This window comes from Rattus norvegicus, chromosome 18, assembly GCF_036323735.1.
Source record: "Rattus norvegicus strain BN/NHsdMcwi chromosome 18, GRCr8, whole genome shotgun sequence".
NCBI classification, from domain to species: domain Eukaryota; kingdom Metazoa; phylum Chordata; class Mammalia; order Rodentia; family Muridae; genus Rattus; species Rattus norvegicus.
Window position 1 is genome coordinate 30,856,702 of NC_086036.1, and position 25,009 is coordinate 30,881,710.

The window sequence follows — 25,009 nt, forward strand, 5'->3', positions numbered from 1 at the left end:
ACGTTCGGGCTTGCGATCCAATACTGCAGGCAAAGTGTGCAGTATTCTGGTGCGAATACAACCAGAACTTGCTGGGGAGCCAGTCACAGGGCCCGGTTCCATAGAGACCGCTTGACAAGTGCCAGAAGAATGAAGAATGCTGCAGGCTTGAGCTGGGGACCGTGTCTCCGGAAGACCACAGATGATGTCTATTATGTCCCCAGGCGTCGGCCATCACCTTGGAAACAGGCCATCTGACAGCACGTCAAGGAAGTTGTTTCAGAGAATTATTTCAGCCGGAAGAGCTCTCTGCAAAGCAATCCATTCCAGCCTGCTGTGTCATGGAGTGGTCCCCACGTCCCGGACATTTTTGCTTGCGATGTAGCAGCCATAGCCAGCGTGAAGCCTACACCTGTCATGAGCTAATGTTTGATCCTTGCCAAGGTTTGGCTTGGACTCCATTAACAAGCTGCAAAGGACCTTCCAGGGAAGTGTGTTAATAGTTAACCCTTTCCCCTGATACTCTTCCTCTCCCTGGGAGGAAACAGCAGCTTGCCAAAACACCTCTGGGCAGTTTGGGGGTTTGCTTTTGCTTTTGAATATTTTTTAGTTTGGGAGACAACTGTAGAAAAACGTTAATAGAAACTGAACTTCCCAGGAAGGGGTGTGTGTGTAGGTTAGTTGGTATGGTACTTATGGTACTGACTTCAGTCCCCAGTACCACAGAAGCATAATAGTGCCTCAGTGGCTCATGCTTGTAATCCTAGTACTTGGGAAGATCAAAAGTTCAAGATCATCCTTAGTTCAAGGGCCAGCTTAGGTTACATGAGACCTGGTTTAGAAAGAAAAGTAGAAAGACAAAAAAGAAAGTAAACATTTAGTACAAGGTCTGTAAACCTTTTTGAAAAGAAAAATCAGTGTGCATCAGAGCCTGGGCCAGGAGAGTGCTGTAAGGCAGAGACAAGGCCCAGACTATTACAACCTCCCTAACTGTAGTCAGAGCAGACTCAAGGGTGTGGGTAGGATAGGGGCAGTTGGCAGTTCTGATCTCAGCACCCAATCCTGTTTCTGTGCCTGACAGGCTTGGGGGTGTTTTTCACCTGACAGTTTCCATTTTACTGTGTATATTTCTACAGTGGGACCCTGGTGGTGGTTGTGGGGAACGTTCTCCCCATGTCCAGCCCTGAGGCCTTGAAATGCTTCCATCAGACCTTGGGTACCATAAGAGCACCACTGGGAAGTGCTACAGAGGCTCGGGGCTATGGTGGTTGAGGCAGAGCATCCTCGGAAGGAAGGATGGCTTCAGAGAGGACTGGGGCTCCACAGTGTGGGAACCTGAGTTTAAAGGACCCTGGTGGAAGAGAATCTGAGGTTAATAGATGGGCAATGGGGAGGCTCAGAAAACAAAGAAACGTCCAGGTAGTTCAGTCCAGAGAGTGCAGAACAGGGCTGGTACATAGTAGACTGTTGGGAAATATTTGTTGAATGAATGAAAGAATGAATGAATGATTGAGGTGAGATGAGATGAACAGAGAACTTTGTTGTTAGAGAAGTTGAGATCTCCTGAAGCTAGTGAGAGCTTTTTGTTTGTTTGCTGCTTATGTTACTTTTCTGTATGATGGGGAGACGCAACCCATTTTGTGGACAAACCAGCAGCCTACTTCTTTAAATGTCTTAACATGTTAAAGTTATTCTATTATAAGTTATATTTGCCTACATTTGCCTGTATGTGCCTGTGTGTGCCTGTGTGTGTTGCATGCATGTCAATGTGTGGGTATGAATGCTCATACATTTGACACAGAGGCCAAAGGAAAAAGCAGAGACTGCAGGTTCCTTTCTCCATCACTGTCTTCAGTAAACAGGATCTCCCAGAGAGTGGAATGCTCTCTGATCCAGCTAGACTGGCTGGCCAGCAAGGTCCCAGGATTTGACTGTTTCCACCCCGAATGCTGCCTTTACAGACGTGTGCAGACATGCCCAGCCTTCTTGGTTTTATTTTAATCATGGGTATTAGGGATTAGAGCCTTGGTCCCAAGTACTTTTAACCACTGAGCACTCCCCCGAGCCCCACACAGTTTTCTTATAAGCAACAATACCAGACACTTCAAGTAAGACTGAAATATTTCCTGACTAGCCTGAATTCCAGGATGCTTCTTCGTCCTCAGAGCTTAGCTTCTTTGCCTGATGTGTCACCTGACAAGCTTTGATGCCCAAGAGCATTTAGACACATGAAGCATCACTTTGCTTATCGGCGAGGAATGTTGATATATAAATGGCAAGGTTTTATTCCACCAGTTGTTTTTGTCACTCAGCAAAGTGACCTGGAGACCTCTCTGTGATTCTGTCCAAACATACCTCATTTTCTCTAACTGCTGCGCAATACTTTTGGGTTTTCTGGTCCACCATTTGCTGAATCACCTCTGTACGATGGGCATCGAGACTGTTCCCAGTGCAGTGAAGAATACCCTTGTATGTGCCTCCTTGGGAAGTGTGTGACTTTAACTGCCTTAATTACCCATCTGGAGTCATCCTGGTATGTTTGCCCTTCCTTAGTACAATAATTTTATACTTTGGCAATTGTACAAGGATAGAGCAAACTAGGATCTTATAAGAAAAAGAATAGCTCCTTCAAGGCTCAGGTCTTTGGAGGAAAATGACTTACCCACGGTAGTGTTTGCTGACTGCACAGAGCTGGGACAGCATGTGTCTTTTATCATACATTTGATGGGTTGGGAGCATGGTTCCCTGGGAACAGAAAGCTGTCTGCACCAGCAGGCTGTATTCTCGTTCCTGCTTTCTGGTTGGCTTCCATCTAGCCCCAGGCTGCTCTGAGGGTGATCTCTGGCTGACATATATGACATCGAGGAGGATGAGGTATGCTTGTGTGTGTCTCTCTGTGTCAGGGGCAGTAAGTGAGTGTGTGTTTGTGGCCTGTGGCCTGAGCCGCGTTCCCTTGAATTCACATGTTGAAATTGCCTCCTCAGGGCATCAGTGTTTGAGGGCCTTTAGGAGGTGAGAAAGCTTACCTGAATGTGTTTATCCCTTCCACCCCTCTGCCCAATAGCCTGCCCTTCCTTTTAGCAACAGGACATCATCTTGGAAACAGAGAGACGCCAAACCTTGAAAGCTTGCCCGACACCCAGCCTGCTGTCACCTTTGTCATGAATGTCCTGCTCCCCAGAGCTATGAGAAACCAATTTCTGTTGTTTATAAAGGAGCCTCTCTGTGGTGTTCTGTTGCGGCAACACAAACAGAATAAGATATTACTTATCCCAAAAACCCAAATAAAACACAAGCAAGCAAACAACAGCAAAACAAAAATAAAAACAAAAACCAAAGCATACAAAATATCTCATTGTATAAGCTGTAGTGTGTCACAGTGTGTCTCACAGTGTATCCCTCTGTCCACACATCTTCATGGCAGTGAGTCATTGGGTTGGTTTGAGGTCTCTGGCTTCTGTGACATCATCAGTATTGGCTCCTCACCAGGACTCCTCTGGATTATCCTGTTGTCGCCCCATGTCATAGAGATCCTGAAGCTTTAGAGCAGCAGGACTGGCCCCTTCATGTGTCCCAACAATTTGCAGATTATATAGATTTGGGAGTGGGCCAATTCAGAACCCCAGATCTGGGCCTAGGTGATGGCTGAGCTACTTAGCCTGCTAACGCTCCTTTATCTGCACCACCAGGGTGAGCCACTCAGTGCAGCCCTTGGCAGGAGGTAGGGTCAGCGCGCTCTTGCTCTCATGCCCTTGGGGATGTCTCATCTGCACCCATGCCTTCAGAGTGAGCTATACTGTGCTGTCTAGAGAAGGTTCTGGGCCCACTCTCCCAGTGTTACAGCCTTTGAGGGGCTGGGCCTGCTCTCCTGCTTTTACACCCTTGGGGCTGGCTCACCCTTGCCTTCAACATCAGAGCCAGCTCCACTGTATTACCCAGGTGAGGTTTAGGGCCCTCTCTCCGAAGTGCTACAGCCAGGGTTGAGACAGGGCTAGCTCTCCCACCCCCAAGACTCTAGGGTTAGCTCTCCTGGCTACTTCAGGTGGCAAGGGAGTGGGAGGGCATCACCCATGCAACCACAGTGTGTGTGTGTGTGTGTGTGTGTGTGTGTGTGTGTGTGTGTGTGTGTACACTTACACCCTTGGCGCTGGTTTACCCATACCCCCACTCCACAAACCCCTGCCACACCAGGATTAGTTCTAGTGTGCTGTCTTGGCAAAGCCCAGGGCAGCTCTCTGGAGTGCTGCCCCTTGTGAGAGATGGGGTCATTCATCTCTCTTGAGCACTGAATCCAGTGAGGGGTGGGAGCAGCTATGCACAGACTCTCAACATCCATATGGATCCTGGCAGCTGCCCTGACCATGTTCTCTAGTGGTAATATCAACCGTGGATATCGACATCAACCTTTGCCACTGCTTTGTGGGTATTATAGACTCAGGCATGGGCCTCAGTGGCAGTTCAGGCTGGGACCTCACCATGGCCCTAGGTGGCGGGGCTGGCTACTCATAACAGGTTACTCCTCTCTACCCTTGAGTCTCCAGTTCCATCTCTCTTCACAATGCCCAAGTCGCTCCACTTCTCTTTCTCTCCCATCTGACCACCAAATACTCGCACATTGTGGTGGCTCCAGCTGCAGGCTGGCCATGAGGCTGGCAGGAAGGGCCATATCTTCCATCCATGCTGCATGGTGTGGCAGCAAGTGGATGACCCTGGCCTGCTTCTACCATGTGCTGGAGGATAGGTCTGTGGGTGGCCTGGCAGGCTGCAGCTCTGTCTGTCTTCCTTCTCCTGCACCGTGCTACTGGATTTGATTTGATTTCATCTCATTTCATTTCATTTTTATGAGTCCTAGGCATAAGATAGTTTTGGCCATTGAGCCGGGCATTGAACAAAGGACTGCCATCTGCTCTACCTGTGACTGATGTACCACCAACAAGGTGTCACTTTACCCATTGCCAAGGGGTCGATTTTTTAAGAGGAGGATTTATTTAGCTTATTGTTGTGGTGGTCCAAGAACATGGAGCTGATATCCTAGTGAGGCTGCCCTGGTTGTATCAATAAATCATAGGAATCAGTTTGGGAAACAGCTATGCACAGCAGGGGGTCATGTGAAGTACCCTCTTTAACAGCGTCCTCCCCTAAAGGAGCTTACTGTGAACTGACAAGGTGAACCATCTGTTCTTTCTGAATGAAGGCGGTGCTCTCCTGATCCCCCACCTCTTTTATTTATTTATTTATTATAGTTTTTTGAAGAATGGTTTCATATAGCTTCGTCTTTTCTCAACTTTGCTGTGTAGCCAAGGATGACCTTGAGGTCCTCCTGCCTCTACTTCTTTAGTGCTGAAGTTATAGATGTCCATCACCACACCTGGTGTACCCAGTGCTGGTACTTGAATGGAACTTGGCCTTGTTCATGATAGACAAGCCCTTTCCAGCCCCAGTGCAGACAGCCTCTTACAGTTCTAGCACCAAGAGTTCTGTGGTAGGGACCAAGCTTCCAAAGCATATGCCCCCACCATACCCACTTAGACCACACCTACATCACAGCACCCGATGCCACATTTGTTCGGCCTTCATGTACACCTCCACACCGTTAGGTTTGACTTGCCATAGTTTTCTATGGAGGTCAGATTTTCACATCTTCCTGCACTTTTCTTCATCCTTCTTCAGGTCACCTTTGATAAATAGGGCTCAGGCCTCTCTCTCCCTCTCCTGATTAAGTGTCCAGACTCCAGAGTTAAAGATGTTGACTTAAAGCCTGGTTTCATCTCTTACAAGCAGAATCCCCATCGCACCCCTGTATTGTATTTGTATGAGAGCTCCCTGGGTCTTCCATTTCAACAGAACAGATGGATGAATCCACACATTCATTATTCTCTCACTGAAGTGAGAAAGCCTGCTGTCCATGACAAAACGAGTGACAGAGATGACCAGCGGAGGTGGTTAAAAATAGTCACTGGACTTAAGACCTGCGAAGTCTCTGATGTAGCCTGAGTGGATGACAAGGCTCTCAGTCTTTGGAGGGTTTTCTTCCTGTTGGTATCAGCTGCTGGAGCTATTCTAAGAAATTGGGTTCTATAAATCAGGAGAACAGAGAGAGGTTGAAAATGTCTCCCCACAAAGGTGCTTCTCCAGCCCAGCTCACCCTGGCCCTAGTACTGACGACTCCCAGAGACCACATTAGCTGTTAGGAGGTTTCAAGCCAACTTGCTGTGGTCCACAGAGAGCCACAGCCAGGCTGAGTGACTTCCTCTCTTTCCTTTTTCATTCTGCCTTGGTGTAAGTATTTGAAAACCCAGAAAACTATGATGGCTGTCATAGTGGTTGTGAAATTTTTGGTGGCTTTTATTGTTTGTTTGTCTCTCTCTGCCCTCCTTTTGCTTCTGTTTCCTTTCCTAAAAAACACATTTATTTGTGTATTTTTATAATTTATTTTGGCATATAGTGGGCACATATACCACAGCTCCTGTGTGGAGGTCAGAGAACAACGTTGAGTTGGTCTCCTTGCACTGAATGCATTCTTTACCTACTGACCCACCCAACCTCACTGTCTTTCTTTTCCCTTTACTCAAACGACAGAGACAAAGTAGGGAGAAAAGAGGACTGTGGCTCAGGCCCATAATTTCAGGTACTCATGAGACTGAGGTAGAAGGATTACAAGTTCGAGGCCAGCCTGAGCAACTCAGTGAGGTTTTTAATCTCAAAATGAAACCATAAAGAAAGCCTATATGTATGTAAGCCTAGGCTGACCTTGTGGTCTCCAGCATCCTCTTGCCTTAGCCTTTAGAGTCCTGGGATTACAGGCATGTGCTGCCTTGTTCAGGTTTATGGGTGCTTGGAATCTAAACTCTGTCCCTTAGGCTTATATGACCAGAGTCATTTCCTGAGCCAGAAGGAAGCTCTCTTTTACTGAGACACAGTCTCATTCTGCAGTCTAGGCTGTTCTCAAACTCATGTCAATTTCTAATACCCCAGTCTCCCAAGTGCTGGATGGGTGTGCACCACAGACCACGCCCAGTGATACTTATTTTTCATGATCTGAAATCCCAATCTGTAGAGAGGTCTGGAGGTATCAGGACAGACACATGTTGGAGATGATTGTAGAGCAAACACAGTTGAAAGCCAGTAGGTGTGTGTGTGTAGGGGGCACAAATAGTTTTACCCATAGTCAAACGTAAAATATACCCACATCTGTCTGTAGGGTCAGTGGGTGCTTTCCCACAGCTGACTGGCCACGATGGATGCTGCACAGAGACTTCTACCTTCTAGGAAGTCAGGTTTTTCCTAACGCACAGTTGAATCTGTTAATAGCTATCAGACAGGATTTCCTCCTGGATGTTCCGTTCTTGGTTAAGTTGGGTCCACAGAGCAGGAACTGCATTACAGTGGTGCCTTTGTGTTTGCCTCACCGTTGTCTAGGAAGAAACTAGAATTCCTCAGGAGGATGTTCAAGGATCAATGTGGTTTGATTCCAGTTGTTTCCCACATTCAGCTATGGAGCTAAGATGTGTGCAAAGCTTGAACCGGGAGTTTGCATCATTCTTACTTGAAAGCTTTTGATCCCTGAATAGCTGCGGGGAGAAGAGTGATACAGGTCCAGGCGCTGCTGTATAATGGAACACGGGGTATTAGAAAAGAGCGTGAGGGTGTCTAGAAGTCACAAAGAGCTGAAGGAGAACAGGTGGGAGGTGACTGGAGTCTTCCTAGGGTGCCATGGGAAAGTGGAAATCAACTGGGATACATTTGGAATGAGAGGAGGAAGCTGCCCCTCACTCCCTGAGTTCTAGATAAAACACAGTGGGTCTTCGAGTCTGCCTCGCCTGCAGTGAGGTATTGGGGTTGGTAAGTCAAGAACTACTGTATGTTTTCCTAGTGGGCCGTGTTGGTTAAGTGTAAAAAAAGACAGTGAATAAGCCATGCCCCAGTCATCCTGGTCCTTCTGAATGTATCGGGGCAGGCTCAAGGGGGACCCTGTCCAGGTATGAAAAGCCACTAGCCTGCAAGGCAGGTCTATCTTGCCAGTAGTAAACTCACACGATCAGGTACTTGTACCCTGGGCACAGATCCAAGCTGTGGAGTGAAGATGGTCACTGGTCACACAACTCGGTCACAGTTACTGTTCTATTGCTGGGCAGAGACACCATGACCAAGGCAGCTAATAGTAGAATGGACTTACTGGGGGCCTTGCTTACGGTTCCAGAGGGTTAGAGCCCAGGGCCTTCATGGTGGGGAGCATGGCAGCACACAGGCAGACATGGCGCTGAAGTGGCAGCTGAGAGCCCACATCTTCTCCACATGTAGGAGGCAGAGAGAGAGAGAGAGAGACAGAGAAGGAAGGAGGGAGGGATGGAGGGAGAGAGACAGAGACAGACAGAGACAGACACACAGAGAGACTAGGAATGGCACTAGTTTTTGAAACCTCAAAGCCTACCCCAGTGACACCTCTGTAATCTTCCAAAAGCTCCACCAACCAGGGACCAAGTATTCACATCTATGAACTTATGGGGCATTCTCACTCAGACCACCACACTCAGTAAGGGTGATGTATGCAGCAAAGAATGATGGGTAAAAATGATACATGTGTCAGCTCGCCCAGTTCCTCCCCCAGATTATGGTTAAGAGCACTGGCTGCTCTTCCAGAGATCCTGAGTTCAATTCCCAGTAACCATGGTGGTTCACAACCATCTGTAATGGGATCTGGTGCCCTCTTCTGGTGTGTCTGAAGACAGCGAGAGTGTACTCACATACATAGAATAAATCTTTAAAAAGAAGTCAGTTCCTAAGACCCACTCTTGAAAAACCTCTGTTGGGCAGTTGGCACCCACGGCACACTCCCCTCCCCCTGGTGACTGATACAGATGGCTCAGGTGTCACCCTAGTTAAATGAGGTTAGTTGTGACTTTGACTTAGCAGTTACTTTGCATAGTAAGAAGGGAATTCCTGTCTAAGTCTTGTAGAGTGGCAGGAGTGTTTTAGAACTGGGCAGAATGCTGGCCTGGAGCAGATCAGACAGACCCTTCCGGTTCAGGGGAAGCTTGAGCCGTTTTGTCACTGCAAATCTGACAGTTTCCTTTTTCTCAAGGTCCTGGGCCATGCACAGTGAGTAACTTCTCCCACAGAACAGGGAAAGATGGCATGTCCTAAGTGTAAACTTCTTGGGGTCTCTACTGCTGGCATTAGTTTGGCTGCTTATTTGAGGCAGGGTATTACATAAGCCTATCGTGGTCTGGTGCCTTCTTCCTGAGTCTTTGCTTTGTCACTAATGCTCCTGTCAAAGTGGGATCTGCCACTGGTTATCAGGGATCTCGTCTGACCTTGCCCTTCTTCCCTTGTTTCCCATATCCCATCCTGCCACGCCACACTGCCATTGCGTGGCTGTGCCCTGTTGGCTGGTGTGGCTAGACTAGGTGACATTGACTTTCTTCTGAATCAGTGACTGTCAGAGTCCTGCTGGAAGCAAAGAACTCCCTGTCTGTAAAATCTGAAGTGCTTCAGCTGGAGGGATGGCTCAGCAGCTAGGAGCCCTTCCTGTTCTTGCAGAACAGATTTAGTGTCAGCATCTACATGGTGTCTCACAACTGCCTTTAATTCCAGTGCCAGGGAACCAATGCCCTCTTCTGACTCATATATTTCCTGCATATAGATATGCTCAGACATAATTAATCAATGAATCAAAGTGATAAGAATAAAGTAAAAATGGAATGTAATATATGAAATAAAAGGAATAATTAAAAAATGAATCTGAGCATGATTACTTCCATGAACTGACTAGTCCCTGGCAGCTAGAGAAAGTCCTTTATGGAGTCTGCAGCCTCCTCAGCTTCCTGACTGGCCCAAATGTCTGTTGTTCTTGGCCTTTGACATTTCATGCTGGTAAGAGATATGGCTCCAGGTCGGCCTGTAGTTGTTCAAATCAGAAGTCCAAGGAGCTCTTGTAGCTCTTTTTGGAGGGCTCCTCTGCTGTTGGACCTGTGGTGCTATGGTGCTAGTCTCCTGTGTGGAGAGATGGCGCTCAGGATGCCAGGTAGCGAGCTGATGTGAATATGCCAGGGGCTATCTGCTAGGTCGTCTCGTTGGACAGTCCAGATGGCGGCAGAGTCTAGAAGTCTCTGATCCGCTCTGTCCAAAGGTGGCCTGCTGACAGCTTGAAGTATAGTGCCCTGGGTAATTGGCTTCCTCATTTAGTAATTTGTCTGCTTTCTTTCCCCTTCCTCTGCTTCCTCTCTTGTAAACTGATAGCCTCCTGCCCCTTCAGCAGACTGACAGAGCCGGTCTCCTGAGCAGAGGCCACAGGGCGGGGTGCCAGAACCCAGGTGGAAGGCCATTTGGAAAACACATACAGACAAACACTATGTGCCTTCCAGTGACTCCTCTGCCTGCTTGTGGAGACATTAGCTCCTAACTGCCACTTCCCCCCATCTTGAGCTGTAGTCCCCTATCACTATTGATTTTTCTTTCTCCTTTTTGTCTGCCTTTTTTGCCCTCCCCCTTTCTTTTACCCGTGCCCATTGCTTTTGCAACTGACCTAGTTAAAATTCAATTCAGAAAAGGAAATTATACATTTGTTAAGGTTAAGCTACCCTTTTCTCTTTGTTTTCCTTTTTTTCATGTAACTATTATTTTTTTCTCTCTCCAAGGAAGCAAACTAAATTAAAAGCACACATTTCTGTTTCATTCTGGCACCTTCCTCCTCTCAAATGTGTTTGTCTTCAGGTGTCGGAAGTCCCAGGACCCAACATGTCTGCTTCATTGAAAATACAGATACACCACTCAGAACTTTAGCCCTCGGAGCTGGAAAGTGATGTCTGTTTTCACTTAATAAGTCATTTTGTTTTCCAGGTGGAATACAGATTATTCTTGGACAAACTTAGGAGCAGACCTGCCCTTGCTGCTGGCAGGGTTAGGTCAAATGTCTGAGCCTGCTCTCCATCTGGAAGGGCGGTATCAGTGTCCACCCATTCATTGGTGCTGTTCCCAGATGTTGGGTCCTCTTGGTAGCATGGGTAGGGGAGGGGCTCTGCTTCTGCTTCACAGTAGGTCAATTGGTGCCCGCCTCCCTATACCATTACAAGATGGGTCCCACTGACTGGCACAGGACTATAACTGGTGTCCACTGTGCTCCCTCTTTTCTTGCTTTTGTTGTGGTTGTTATGACTTACAAGGGCCCCGGCTCACACTTTGCTCTAGTGAGTTCTGTGGAAGCAGGAATCTGACTTCAAATCCTAGCTCTGTCAACTGGGAAGCCTTAGACAAGTTCTTCACCCCCTTGGAACATCAGCTCTCTTATAAGCTTCATGTGAAGCCTACACTCTTGTTTAGAGCCACAGTCCCAGCATTCAAGGTGTTCAAAAATGAATATATTCCAGGAATGGCTATAGTTGTTAAGAACAAGGACTTTGTACAGTGTTCAAATTCCCATCTGCTCCCTATACTCCCGGAGTGGGTGCTCGGGCCTGGCCTGTCACTTCACCTTTCCCATCCAGTGTCTTGGGGGAAAGGACATGGGATTTGTGTCAGTTTCCTAGGCTGCCACACAGCTACAGTTTTCACAGTAAACTTATTCTTTAAATTCAGGGTGCTGCAGAGTCATATCCGTCTTGGAGGATGCAAGGAAGATTCTCTTGCTTCATGAAGCTCGTGGCTCTAGGTGGTCATCAGCTTGTGGAAGGTCCCTCTGTTCAATATCTTGAACTTCACAGCCTTTTTCTCTCCTGTAAAATATTTGTCATTGGATTTGCTATGATTATGATAATGTCAGCTCAAGACCCTTAATTATATCTACAAAGACCCCTTTTCTAAATAAGCTATCATTCATGGGTCTGCTGTGCCCGGATCTTTTTGGGTCCTGTTGTATGGCTATCGTGAGAGTCAGTTGAGTCAAATGTTTGTGATAAGGCCTTGCAGGTAGTAAAAGGGAATTAAGTGTTTTCTTATGTGTTACAGAAATCCCATTATAAAATTTGAGATACATGTGTAAAATTGAACGGTGCCTGGTGCACACCCAGTCAGAGCTCAGAAAATTCAGTTGTTGGTTAACTTGGCAAACCACTGTGGAGGCCTACTGTGTGCCAGGTGCTTTGGTCTAAGAGCTCAGGAAATTCAGTTATTTGGTTAATTTAACAAACCAGTGTGGAAGGCCTACTGTGTGCCTAAGTGCAGGGAATGCAGTATAACAAATAATCCATACTAAAAAATGAATAATTAGTAGAGAGCACAGAACAGCCTTTCCCTTTGACCATGCACATCACCCGCATCTTACCAACAGTGTCTTGAGCAACGTCACTGGTGCCAGCCCTGTGGGTACCGGCCTTGTAGGCCTGGGATGCCCCAACATGACCCTAGGGAATGGAAGAGACTACAGAGATCAGCCCAGAACAGAGACCAAGTTTCTTGCTTGTGGTTTCAGAAGCATAAAAGATCAATTTTAGTTTTAGAAAAAGCCGAGTTCAAAGGTTTGCGGTTTGGTTTTCGAGGGAGCTTTTTGCTTTTCTAATTTGTTGGGATCTGGTAGAGGAATGAGGGCCATCAATCTTGCCTGAAACTTCAGTCAGTCTTTATGTTTTCAGTGGCGTCCAGGCTGCTGGCCCGGATCAGGCAGAGCTACTGGGGCTGAGGCCCAGAACCCGTGGGCAGTGGGCCATGGTGAGCACTCACCTCAGAGCAGCATTGCTGATCCCGTTACCATGGCGGCAGCAGACCGTTCTGAGAGACCTGAGAATGAATTAAGTGGAAGGGAAATGGCCGGTGCCCTCAGAACAAAAACAAGAAACCGAAGCAAGTTTCTCAGGGTTTGTGGACGTCGTATTGGCCCCTTTGTCAGGTTGTGCATGTCAGCGAGGGACATCTTGGTGAAAAAGGTTGGGAGGACCTGCCCTGCCCTTCGCATGGCATGACCTTCACAGAAGGAAGATTGGCTCCTACAGATGGAGGATTTTTCATGGCTGGAGGCTGAATGAGAGCCCTGTTGTGGGTGGCGACCCGTGTTCATCCATGGCAGTGACGGCTCGTTTTATCTTCGAGTGCAATCCACATCTGCGGAGTATGCCCTGATGGGACACGGTGACCTGGAAACTCAAATTCTGGTTGGGAAAAGACTGTATAGAAAGTAAACATGTGGGATAAAGAAATGAAGCGCAGGACAGGAAGGAATGGTCTGAAAAATAACCAGGAAAACCATGACCGAGGGGCAGGGTCAGAAATTCTGTTGCTCCCGGGGCCCTCAGCTCTGACATCACTGAAATTGCTCAATAGAGACCTCCAAGTGGGCAGTTGCTTTTGGAGGCTGCCCAGTGCGCCCCCAGCTACCAGACAGAAGAGCCCTGACCTACTTTCTTTCTTTCCTTCTGAAAAGAAAGTTTTGCTGCTTGCTGTGGGGCCTTGAACAAGGCAATGAACTCCAAGAAGTGTGTGTGTGTGTGTGTGTGTGTGTGTGTGTGTGTGTGTGTGTGCGCGCGCGCGCGTCTGGCATTGTTTAGTATGTCAGATTGTCAGATTGCACGTGTCCCTCACAAAGATGAGCAAGCCTCGAGCCTCCACGGAGCTTGCATGGGGACAGGACCAAATAGATAGTTTGGACATTGCCGTTGCTTCCTTTCGCGTTTCCCACTCAGTGACTTCAGGCATTCTGATTCTCTACTTAGAACTCTTCCCTGCTGAGAAAGAGGTAGGCATTATCTTTGCATCCAAACAGAGGCCGACAGTAACTCAGCCTCCCGACTTGGACCCACAGCTGTGTTACCCTTGCTGAAAACCAGGTCCATGGCTTTACTTTGCATCTTGATTAAAACTGTAGAATGCTGAAGCCAGCATCCTGCCTCACCTGGTCCCCATCTGCCGATCCCACCCTCCTCCTGCTCCAGCACATGCGTGCTTTTTCTGATCAGGTTCCTACTGCTCATCCCTCCCTAGGTCTCTGCACAGAGTCCTCTCTGTTTTAGAAACTCTGTCCCTAGGTCTCACATGCCGACTGTTTCTCTGACTTGCATTCATGGAGTCCTTTCTTAGATAGACCTATGCCACCATAATGTCCAGGATGTCCATCCCACTGGCCACCTCTTTTTGTGCCCTCTGCTTCATTGCTTCAGGTCTCTTGCTGCTGTTGGAAGCCATCAGATTCACTGGAACTCTAGTTCTGTCTTTTTTCCTTCTTATTTTAATTCATAATTAAACAATAATTAGTAACAGATATTAATTAATATTTTATTAATGAGTTAATTAATTTTGAGGCAGAGCCTCATGTAGTCTGGGTTGACCTCAAGTTCAGTACGTATCAGTATGTAGTTGAAGTTGTCTTTGAACTCCTGATCTTCATTTTGCTTCTAGAGGATTTGGGCTGTGTCTATGCGCCTTCCTGCCCAGTTCATATGGTGCTAGGGGAACCGAGAGCTTCCTGAGTACTAGGTAAGCCCTCTACCAAATGAGCCACATGCCCAGTCCTACTCTTTATTTAGACAACATCATACACATTCCATGCTAGCCTTACATTCACTGTATGTTCAAGGACCATCTCCAACCTCTGGTCTTCCTGCTTCTGCCTCCTGAGTGTTGGGATCATAGGTGTGCACCGCCATCCCTGGATTGAGCCGGTAATTCTTATTCATTGAATCCATGAGTGCTTACCCTTTCCTAGGAAAGGGAGATTGAAAATCTCTAAGAAGTAAGCTTTCCTTGATCTCCTGAACCTAACTGATGGTCTTCAGAGAGCAGGCTTGGCCTGTGGCTCCCTTCATGGTGATCACTGTGCTGGGCTGGAGTGTACCCCAGACTTCCAGAAGAAGGATGCTTACGTTAACCCAACTGCTTTTGATCCCTAACTTCGTGGAAAGTGACCTCTTGTCGACTTGCCACACAAACATGTAACTATTAAATCCTAACCTTTCCTCTCTTGTTCATTCCCAAGGTCTCATGCTAATTTCAAAATCACAACATGTTACAACTTGTAAAAGTCTTACAGTCTTGAGAAACTCCAACAACACTTTAAAAGCTCTGTCTCTTTAAAATATCCAAAGTCTTTCAACTGTGGGCTCCGGTAAAATCCAAAGTAAGTTACATACTTTCTCCTCTTTCTACTTCCAACTGGGGGCACAATTACAATCAGATCAGAGCAAAACCAAAATCCAACTATGTAAAAATGTGTCCCAACTCTGGGGCTCATGATCTTCTGGCTTGGACAGTTTTACTTCTCTGGTTCTGTCGTTGACAGCACACACAGCATGTCCAGTGTGCTCTCCTTACCAGCTGTTGTCCTTGGCAGTCACCTTACAGCCCTAGCATCTCCACTATCCTGGTGTCTCCACTACAGCTGGGGTTGCACCTCCACAGGCTTCTCTCTCAGGGATTTATAACTTCTTCAATTCTACAGTTTTCCTGAGTCCAAAACCAGTATCATGTGGGGGACTCTTAGACTTCACCAGGCTCAGCTGTTGACTTGAGACATCGTAGTCTCAAATCCACAGCTTCTCCATGCTGACTCTGAGGAAACACTTCCCAGAGGATTTCACCCCAGTGATGCTGCTCTCTCGTTAATCACAGCTGATTCTTCAGCCCCAGCTGAGCAGAAACCAGGCTCGAGCATACACACACACACACACACACACACACACACACACACACACACACACACACACACACACACACCCCAAAACAAAACACCAAAAACAAGGTATCACATGAATGGCTCTGAAAGAAGTTTGTGCCTCTCTCTGAAATTTCATAAGCCAGGCTTCCAGCATCTACATTCCTCTCAACATTATCTTTCAAGCTTTCACAGATAATTCCACTAAGTTTTGATTGCTCAGTGACTTTTCCAGCTCAAAGTTTTAAACATTCCCATAGTCCTCCCAAAACAACATGGTCAGGTCTGTCACTGCAATGCACCACTCCTGGACCAACTTCTGCCTTTGATTTTTGTTGTTGTGCTAAAACACTGACCTGAGGCTACCTGGAGAGGAAAGGCTTTATTTGGCTTATATAACCCAGTCATAGTCCATCACTGAGGGAGGTCAAGCAGAGGCCACAGAAGAATGCTGCTTACTGGCTTGTTCCCCTTGTTCTCTCTCTCTCTCTTTTTTTCCCCAGACTTAATTCATTTAATTTTTTTTCTATTAAAAACCCATACATGATCAGCTCGGGGGATTAGCTCAAATGGTAGAGCGCTCGCCTAGCATGTGAGAGGTAGTGGGATCGATGCCCACATCCTCCAGTTATTACCTTGCACACCAGGTTTCCACCGACAACCTTATATAAAAAAAACCCATACATGTAGCCACATCTGAAGCCTGGGTCCTCTGAATAGAGACTCTGGTGTGGGATTTCACAAGATGATCAGTGAATTTCTGATAAGGAGACTTGGTGAACACAGTCTCTTTTCAGAGGTTGTGGGTCAGGTCTTAAAGGTGGTACCAAAGGTGGCCTTGGCAAAGTTGCCCAGGGTGGCAGGGAAGCCTCTGGCTAAAGTATAGCAGTCATCTATACTGGTCATCATCAGTAGCTTCTTGGGCACAAGAGCAGAGACAGTGCCAGTGCCTCTGGGGGCAGGGATGAGATGCATGGGCACAGAGCCACGAAGGCCTGTCACCTTGCATGCAACAGTGTGGGGCCTGCCAATCTTGTTCCCCCAGTAGCCTCTCTGCACAGAGATGATGGAAAGCTTGGCCAGGAGGATGACCCCTGGAATGGCAGTGGCAACCTCCTTGGAGCACTCAACACCAAGATCAATGTGTGATTGCTGTAGTCCCCAATAGTGACAAAAGCCTTGAACCTGGTCCACTGGCCAGCCTGAGTCTGCTTCTGCACTGGCATGATTTTCAGAACCTCATCATTCAGGGGTGTACCATTTGGTGTTTTCCTGAAGGAGGAGGAGGAGGAGGAGGAGGAGGAGGAGGAGGAGGAGGAGGAAGAAGAAGAGGAGGAGGGGGAAGAGGAGGAGGAGGAGGAAGAGGAGGAAGAGGAGGAAGGAGAAGCAGCAGCAGCAACCCTATGTCTTTCTCTCTTTGGGTTTTGCTGTTGCTGCTGCTGTTTGAGACAGGGTCTCTATATACAATCTTGGCTGTCCTGGAACCCATTATGTAAACTGGGAAGTCCTGAACTCAGAGAGATCCACCTACCTCTTCCTCCCAAGTACTAGGACTGAAGGTGTGTGACACCATCCCTGACCTCCTCATGTTTTTCTTTTATGTTTTCTCTCTTATATAACCCAGGACCACCTGCCCAGGGTAGGCCCCATGGACAATGGCTGGATCTTCTTTTTTCTTTTCTTTTTTAAGTTTTATTTATTTTATTTAATTTATATGAGTACACTGTAGCTGTCTTCAGACACACCAGAAGAGGGCATTGGATCCTATTACAGATGGTCGTGGGCCACTATGTGGTTGCTGGGAATTGAACTCAGGACCTCTGGAAGAGCAGTCAGTACTCTTAACCGCTAAGCTATCTCTTCAGTCAGGGCTGGGTCTTCTTACATCAATCATTAATCAAGAAAGTACTGCCCGCCCCAGACTTGCCTTTGGGCCAATCTGATGAAGACATTTTCTTAGTTGATATTCCTTCTTCCCAGATGAAAAACTCAAAACAACAACAACAACAACAAAATCAATCAATCAATCAATCAATCAATCAATCAAACAAACCACCAGTGCAGGAAACTTTTTGTTCGGAGTATGCACATGGGCTGGAGAGATGGCTCAGCCGTTAAAGGCTAGGCTCACAACCAAAAATATAGGAGTATGCACATGCCCAAGAGAGAGTGATACCTCCTGGCTACTCTCAATATGATTGGTTTGTTTGGATTCCAGGCTTGACAGTATATGACCTGCCCCCTCCCTGCTTTGGTTCTTTGAGATGGGTTTCCACTGTGTATCCCTGGCTGTCTAGAAACTCATTTTGTAGACCAGGCTTGCCTCAAAATCATGGAGATTTGCTTGCCTTTCAGCCTCCCAAATGCTGGGATTAAAAATGTGCACCACCACCACCCTATTCTTGCCATATTTAGATAGGACGGAAAAAATGTAATCACATCTCCTATCTGCTAAAAGCATTTACTATTTGGTTGACAACACCCAAGTCTGCTGCATGATTAAATATTCTTTCTCATATTTTACTTAGGCAAACACTTAAGGAGTTAGCCTTCGTTAAGTCTTATTTCTCTTCTGTGTTGTCTTTTCTTGAAATGACTAACTTGCCCCATTCTTCCTGAGCATTTCAGTGTGAAGTTTGTTCACAGATAACAGATTCCAGCTTGCCTGTGCTCAGTGAGACAGAGCATCCATGCTCAAAGTGGATTTATTACCCATGATAAGTGTAGAGGGTCCAAAGAAGTCTAGATCGAATTCATTATGAACTAGTCCATTAAGGCACAGAGCAGCAGCCTGGGGTGATGGAATCTTACCTGCATTGTGTCCCTTTTACATAGTGTCAAGAGACTCAGAAGGCAGCTTGGCATGGGCTTTACACCTCAGGGCTATGTGAGTCCCTGAGAGAAAGCATTAGAGGACATCTTGTTTCTAGGTTGGAACAGGGCCCAGGCTGTACCAGCCAGCTCCTTATCACAGGCTGGTACCTTCCCAGCACTTCCTACAGCTATTGTGAAAGTACAAATGAGACAGATGTGGCCAGTCCAAGTTTACCCAGAGCATGGCCCTGCACACAGTACCTTGATTAGGTTAGATCAGACTCATCGAATCCAGAAACGCTATGCTCAGTATTTTCCAATTATAAAATGTTTCCACCTACATGAAATAGTTTTTCTCACTATTCAGATGAAAGTCTTGTCCTGGTCACTTCTGAGCCTTAGACATGAAGCGTTGTTGAAGTTGGAGCCTTTCCCTTCTTTCCGTAAGAAATCAGTTACTGGGTGACATTGTGTGCATGCAGTTTAATAGACCCTATTGGATCATAACAGTATATAATACTTTTATCTTAACAATTTATTAGATAGCACTATTGTATACATTCACCCTTTCTCCCTCCCTCCCTCCCTCCCTCCAAAACAGGGTCTCTAGCTAGGTTGCCCTTGAACTTGCTAAGTATCAGAAGATGATCTTGAACATCTGATCCTTCTGTGTCCAATTTCTGAGTGCTGGGATAAGAGGTATGTACTACCATGACCCTTTCTTAAAATGGTAGGGGTCAAGTCCAGGGCATCTTGCATGCTAGCCAAGCAGTCTGTCCAGTGAGCTGCACCCCAGCCTTGTGTACACCTTTGAAACATGTTCTGACTTTACGCTCTACAGATTTAGCCGTGTGGAATCAGCAGACCAGAGATTAAGACACTGTTCTCTAAACAATTAAATGAACAAGCAGTACCAGTAGCAACACAGAAGAACTGGGATTTGTTTTTCATGCTTCTATGAGCTCTTAATAGTAAAGTACTTAAAATATTATTTAAAATATAATTGATAAATACATCTCATTTTTAAAATGCTTGTACTTGCTAGGTTTTTAATAAAAGTAAGCTTCTTTTCATCGGCACACAGAACATTTTGGTGTTTTCAGTAAGTTGCTAGTTGATGTAAGTTCCCTCATGTCTGTGTCGGGTTGTATATTTCCTGCTGATCTGCAGTTCTAAAGGAGCCATGGGCAGCAACATAACAGTCTCCATGCCCCTCACTTGGTTGCATGTCTTCTTTATTTCAAGTCATATCATAAGGAGATTTAAATTTTTCATGTTGCCAAATTAATATACTGTTTCTTTATCCATTTCCCTTTTGGTTTTGTTTTGTTTTGTTTTTGAGATAAGGTTTCACTATATACCTCTGGGTGACTTGGAACTTACTAGGTAGACCAGATGGCCTCTGCCTACTGAGTGCAGAGATAAGGGACATACTCTACTACATCTGCCTTTGTTGTTTTGTTTCCTGGTACTTGTTCTAGGGATTGATGCTAGGGCCTCTTGTACAGAAGATAAACATTCTATCACTGAGTTGTATCCCTCCACACCTTTTTCTTAAAACCCTTTTTTAAATTAAATTTTAAGTCAAGGCCTCATTAAGCTGCCCAAGCTGGCCTTGAATTCTAGCCAGCTTTGAACTCTTTACCCATCTCAGCCTCCTGAGTAGCTGGAATTGGAGGTCACATATCACCAGGGCTGACTTCCATTGTGTTTCTTATTGTTTGTTTAAAAGATTCTTTATTAGAACCTTATCAATATTCCCTTTCTTTTCTTCCAGAGGAAATGAGTGGTTGAGTTTTCACAGATAAAATTTGCAGTCATAGAGAATGAAAAAGAATTTTTTTGGTAAGGTATGGTAGAATTTAGTTTTTAATTTTCCTTCGTGGGGAAAGAAAGGCTTGCCTCTTGCCCAGATCTTTTGTTTGTTTGTTTTTTGTTTTTTGTTTTTTTTTTGGAGCTGGGGACCGAACCCAGGGCCTTGCGCTTCCTAGGCAAGCGCTCTACCACTGAGCTAAATCCCCAACCCCCAGATCTTGATTCTACTTCGTGCCACCTTTCCTTGGTTGTTGTTTGCCAGTGTTTTCCCAGGAAGGACTTGGTAGCCATGCATCAGGCTTTCTCCTAGACCCTTCTATATTCCCACTCCTCTGCAACTTTGGCCAGGGATCCTTTTAGGTTTTAGATGCTGGAAGTGAGGTTTTCTCATACTTGCTCTGTATGTGTGTGGAAAGGCCAGTGTGGAGGAGTTGCCATCCAATGGATAAGATGCCAGAGAAGAGCCTGGTTGGGGGGGGGGGGGGAGGCGGCTCAGTTAGTAAAGAGCTTCCTGAACAAACCTGAGGCTTGAGTTCCATTCTCAGCATCCACATGGAAAGCCAGGTGCCTGCTGGCCATGGTGGTGCACACTTTCAATCCTAGCACTCAAGAGACTTTGAGTTCAAGGCTAGTCTGGCATATACATAGTGAGTTCCAGGACAGCTGGTTTTAAATACTGAGACACACCCACCCCCATCCCCCATCTCTCAGGAAGAAAAAGGAGGGGGAGGGGGAGGAAGAGGAGGAGGAGGAGGAGCAGCACCAGCAGTAGCACCACCACCATCAGCAGCAGCTGCTGCTGCTCTGGGGAAATGAAGCCAGAACCACTGGGACTTGTTACCAGCCAATGGTGCTTAGTCGGTGAGATCCAGGTTCAGTGAGACCCCCATCTCAAAAAGTAAGATTGAGAAAGCACCCAACATCAACCCCCACATGGGTGTATACATACCCATAACATGCACTCACACACATGTACACACATGCACATGCACGCACACAGACACACTCGAGTGCACACACATGAACACACGTACAGAGGAACCAGAAAACCAGAAAAGAAACATTACTTTATGCAAGAGAACACAAGCCCTGCTTCCCTGGGGTAGGATGGAAACATACATGAACATACAAAGGTTGCCCTGGTTTTTCTTTTTAAACTGTAAGCACAGTGCTCTCTTCTCCTGTTCATTTTGAAGAGTCTTACTGGGATAACACTATGCTGTGTCTGCCTGTTGGGACAGCATCCTAAACCACACAACATACCAGGAAGTATCTATTTCTGCTGTTGCCTTAGCTCTGGGAAAATTCTAGACCCGAAAGTGAGAACAATGGGGAGTCTGGCCTTTAAATAAATGCCTCCCAATGTCACATCTAAAAGTCACTGTCAGAGCTCTCAAAGCTTTGAGTTCGGATAGGAAACATAATCTGTTTTTGATGGTTCTAGGGTTTGAACCCAAGACCTTGCGTGCTAAGCCACTGTAACTTACATATCAAGCCTTACATTTCATGGATCTGGGAGGATTGCCTGATTATTAATTTTTTTTTTACCGGATTTCAGAAGAAATTTAAATGTCTAGGAGTTTCCTTTGCTTAGAGTACTGTTAGCTTACCTAAGCAAGCCAGAGGGGCAGAGAGTGATTACTGTCCCCAGATAAGGCCAGCCCCTGGGAAAGCAGCAGTCAACTCCCAGGAAAAGAGCCAGCTTTCTAGCAGGCTCACCTCTCTCTCAACTTATCTCTCTTGGGAAACGCTTTGCTGTGTGTTTGCCTGGTGCTGACAATGCCGAGTCCACCTCCCCGGCCACAGATAAAGTAGAGCTGTTCGTTATTAACCTCTTGGACTTTGCTCGGACACCTGCTTATGCAATTTAACTATCCTTGGTAGCCGGAAGCTGCCAGACGTGTGGACTATCTTCACATCCGTAACAAAGATATCGAGGCCAGTTCGGGTCACTGGTTTTCCAGTGCTAAGATAGATCTTTTTTTTTTTTTTTTTTTTTTCTTTTTTTCGGAACTGGGGACCGAACCCAGGGCCTTGCGCTTGCTAGGCAAGTGCTCTACCGCTGAGCTAAATCCCCAACCCCGCTAAGATAGATCTTAAAGTGGTTGTGGTCATATTAGCTACAGTGAGATAGCCAGAGTGGTCCTTGAGTACACGAATAGGAAGTCGGATGCATTCATGATGTTGACGAAGCCTGGAAGATTGAAGTGTCTTTGGCTATGTTCTGTGTTTATTATCTTTAGAATAATCTATTATATCTATTTAGTGTTATTAGAAGCAGGGCCAAGTTGGGTTTGGGTACGAGTGGCACCTTTGAGTGATAGGAAAGTCTTTCGCAATTTATCATTAAAAGGATTGACTATCCTCTCACCCAGAGGAGAAGGCCTCGTTAGGTAGGGCTTCTGCTGTCTATACAGAGAGTTAACATTTTACACAGGTGTCAAATGTAGACTCACGAGGTGCCTCTTAAGAATCAGATAACAACGGGATTTGGCTCTCACTGATCATTGCATAGTTAACGAACCAAGATAGCGAGTTGTATCCTTTCCCCCTCTTTAGGGATATAAACAGTAAGAAGAAGAAAAGGAGGCAATAGGCAGCTGTGTACAGACGACTTGGTGAAGGTCTGCAGTTAGTGTACAGATGTGCCCTGGCAGCTCTGATACTAAAACAAAGGTGCTTCCTCTCTCTTGGTCCACCCCCACCCCCTTAGCCACTGTCCTCATCTTCCCCCATTCACAGTAAAACTTCAAAACTTTGTCCTTTCTGCTGTCTGAACCCCCCACCTCCCTTAGCACCCCCACCCTCCCACCCAATGCAGGACTCTGATCGTCATCCGTAGGCAATGCCTGCCCAGTACAGACTGATAGTTGGGCCTCTCTTACTGTCCTTAAACTCAGGACAGCACCTAACGCTGCTCCTCCTGATTGGGCGTCTCTTCCTGGTTCACTGGATCATCTTTGGCTTTTTCTGTGGTTGGGCTCTTCCCAGCTCAGAGTTTGGCTGATCTAAGACTGTTCCCAGCGCCTCCTGTCTCCATCTTCACTCAATGGGGCTCTTTCCTTTTACTTCCTTCCCTTTAACAATAACAACAACGGCAATGATAATAATAATGATTGTTACCTGCTATGCTAGCAAGCAAATGTACGGCTGTGACTAACCTCATCAAGTACATTTTTAAAACATCACCCTGTTCTATACTGTGTATCCAGACTCCAGATCTGTAACTTTATCTCCAAAGCCCTTAACTCCAGAGTTCTGGGTCTGGCCACATTCTTGATGGTTTTTCTTTAATATCTAACTAGAGTTTCAAACTTAGAGATGTGCCCACTCCAACTGCCTAGATCGTTTGGAGTTTATTGAAAGACAAAATTTGCAACCCCACCCCCGCCTCAGGAATGTCTTAAAGTCCCTCATAACCTCTAGTCCCTCAGTAAGTCCTGTTTATCTGACCTTCACACTCAAGTCTAATCCCTGTTTACCTCTCCGGCTCTCCTCCCTTTGTACGGGCCGTGTGGCCAACTCTTTCTTGGCACAGATTCCCGCTTCAGCATTGATGTCCTTGCTGCAGCCATTGACCGCTGATGACATTTAGTAGCCCACAGCCAAAATAACCTCTGTAAGAACGAGGTAAGTGCTTGTCAATCTCTCCACTAGAAAAAGGACGAATCCTTTCCAATAATATTAAACTAATTCTGCTCACATCAATTCGCACAGATAACAACTCCGGGTCAGCAGAGGTAGATCAACAAGAGTTGACAGACGTGATTGGAAGGGAGTCTACATGTACAAGGCTGGATATATCAAAGTGGAAGTGTTCAGAACACTCCATAACTCTGTATAACATTATTGCAGCTCTCTGAGTTATACATGTATGAGACGGTCTCCGTGCAGGCCAGAGCTCAACCAAATCATCAGCTGCCACTTCCTCAGGGGACATAGAAGCAGGAATTTAAAGTCATTCAAATCAAGATCTTAATAAGATAATAGCACGTATGGCATGGAGAAATGTTAGAGTCTGAGACTCTATAATACACTCCATTCTCATTCTCCAGGGCATAAGTGAAGAATTGCAGAGTAAGAGCTGGAAAAAACATCTCAAGGAATTAATGACTTATATTCTTTAAATCTGTACATTGAATCATTTGTGAAATCCAGTTGACCTCCAACTAGAATAAGTACAAATAAAACTATACCCAGGTAGCACAGCCATCTGCAGAAAAGGAAAAGGATAAGAGAGAAATCAGAATGGCGGTGGACCTCCTTGTCACCAGACATGTGACAATGGGAAAACATAACTTCCAAGTACAGACATTTAAAATAACCACCTTCAGCCGGAATCATTTGCCTCCCAGAAGGCAATATGGTAAATGGCTGGCAGAATATGCCCTCCAAGGTTTACAGCATGAGAATAAACAGACAGAAAAATAAACAAACGAACTAAAATAGAAAAGAGGGGGAAGGTGTTGGAGAGGGGCATTTTTAGGTCAGTGAAGGGAAGAGCATTCCTGACCAGCTTCAATGCTACAAGACATGTTACAATGCTACAAGGTTGCAAAGAATGAGATGAAAGAGCTCTAACTCCTCAGGGTCTGAAGAGTTTTGAACGTGGATGTTTGAACAGACAGGCCAAGTTCCCTTCTTTCTTTAAATGAGGGCAGTGAATGTTGTAATTTAGCAATGTTTATTATTTACAAAAACAGTTGCATGATGAATGAAATTAGAGAGAATGGGCTTTGGCAGGTGAATTGCTGTACTTTTTGTACAATAAATATTTATTTTTATTACACATGCACACACACACACACGTTTTGTCTGCACGTTTGT

At 46.1% G+C, this 25,009-nt stretch overlaps 1 protein-coding gene and 1 pseudogene across 1 annotated transcript in view; one reads left to right on the top strand and one right to left on the bottom strand.

Annotated features, from left to right (window-relative positions):
* Window positions 1-25,009, top strand: part of Arhgap26 (Rho GTPase activating protein 26) — a 786,446-nt gene that overhangs the window by 154,100 nt on the left and 607,337 nt on the right. The gene's annotated exons all lie outside the window — the stretch shown is intronic.
* LOC134483078 (small ribosomal subunit protein uS5-like) lies at window positions 319-23,773 on the bottom strand (annotated as a pseudogene).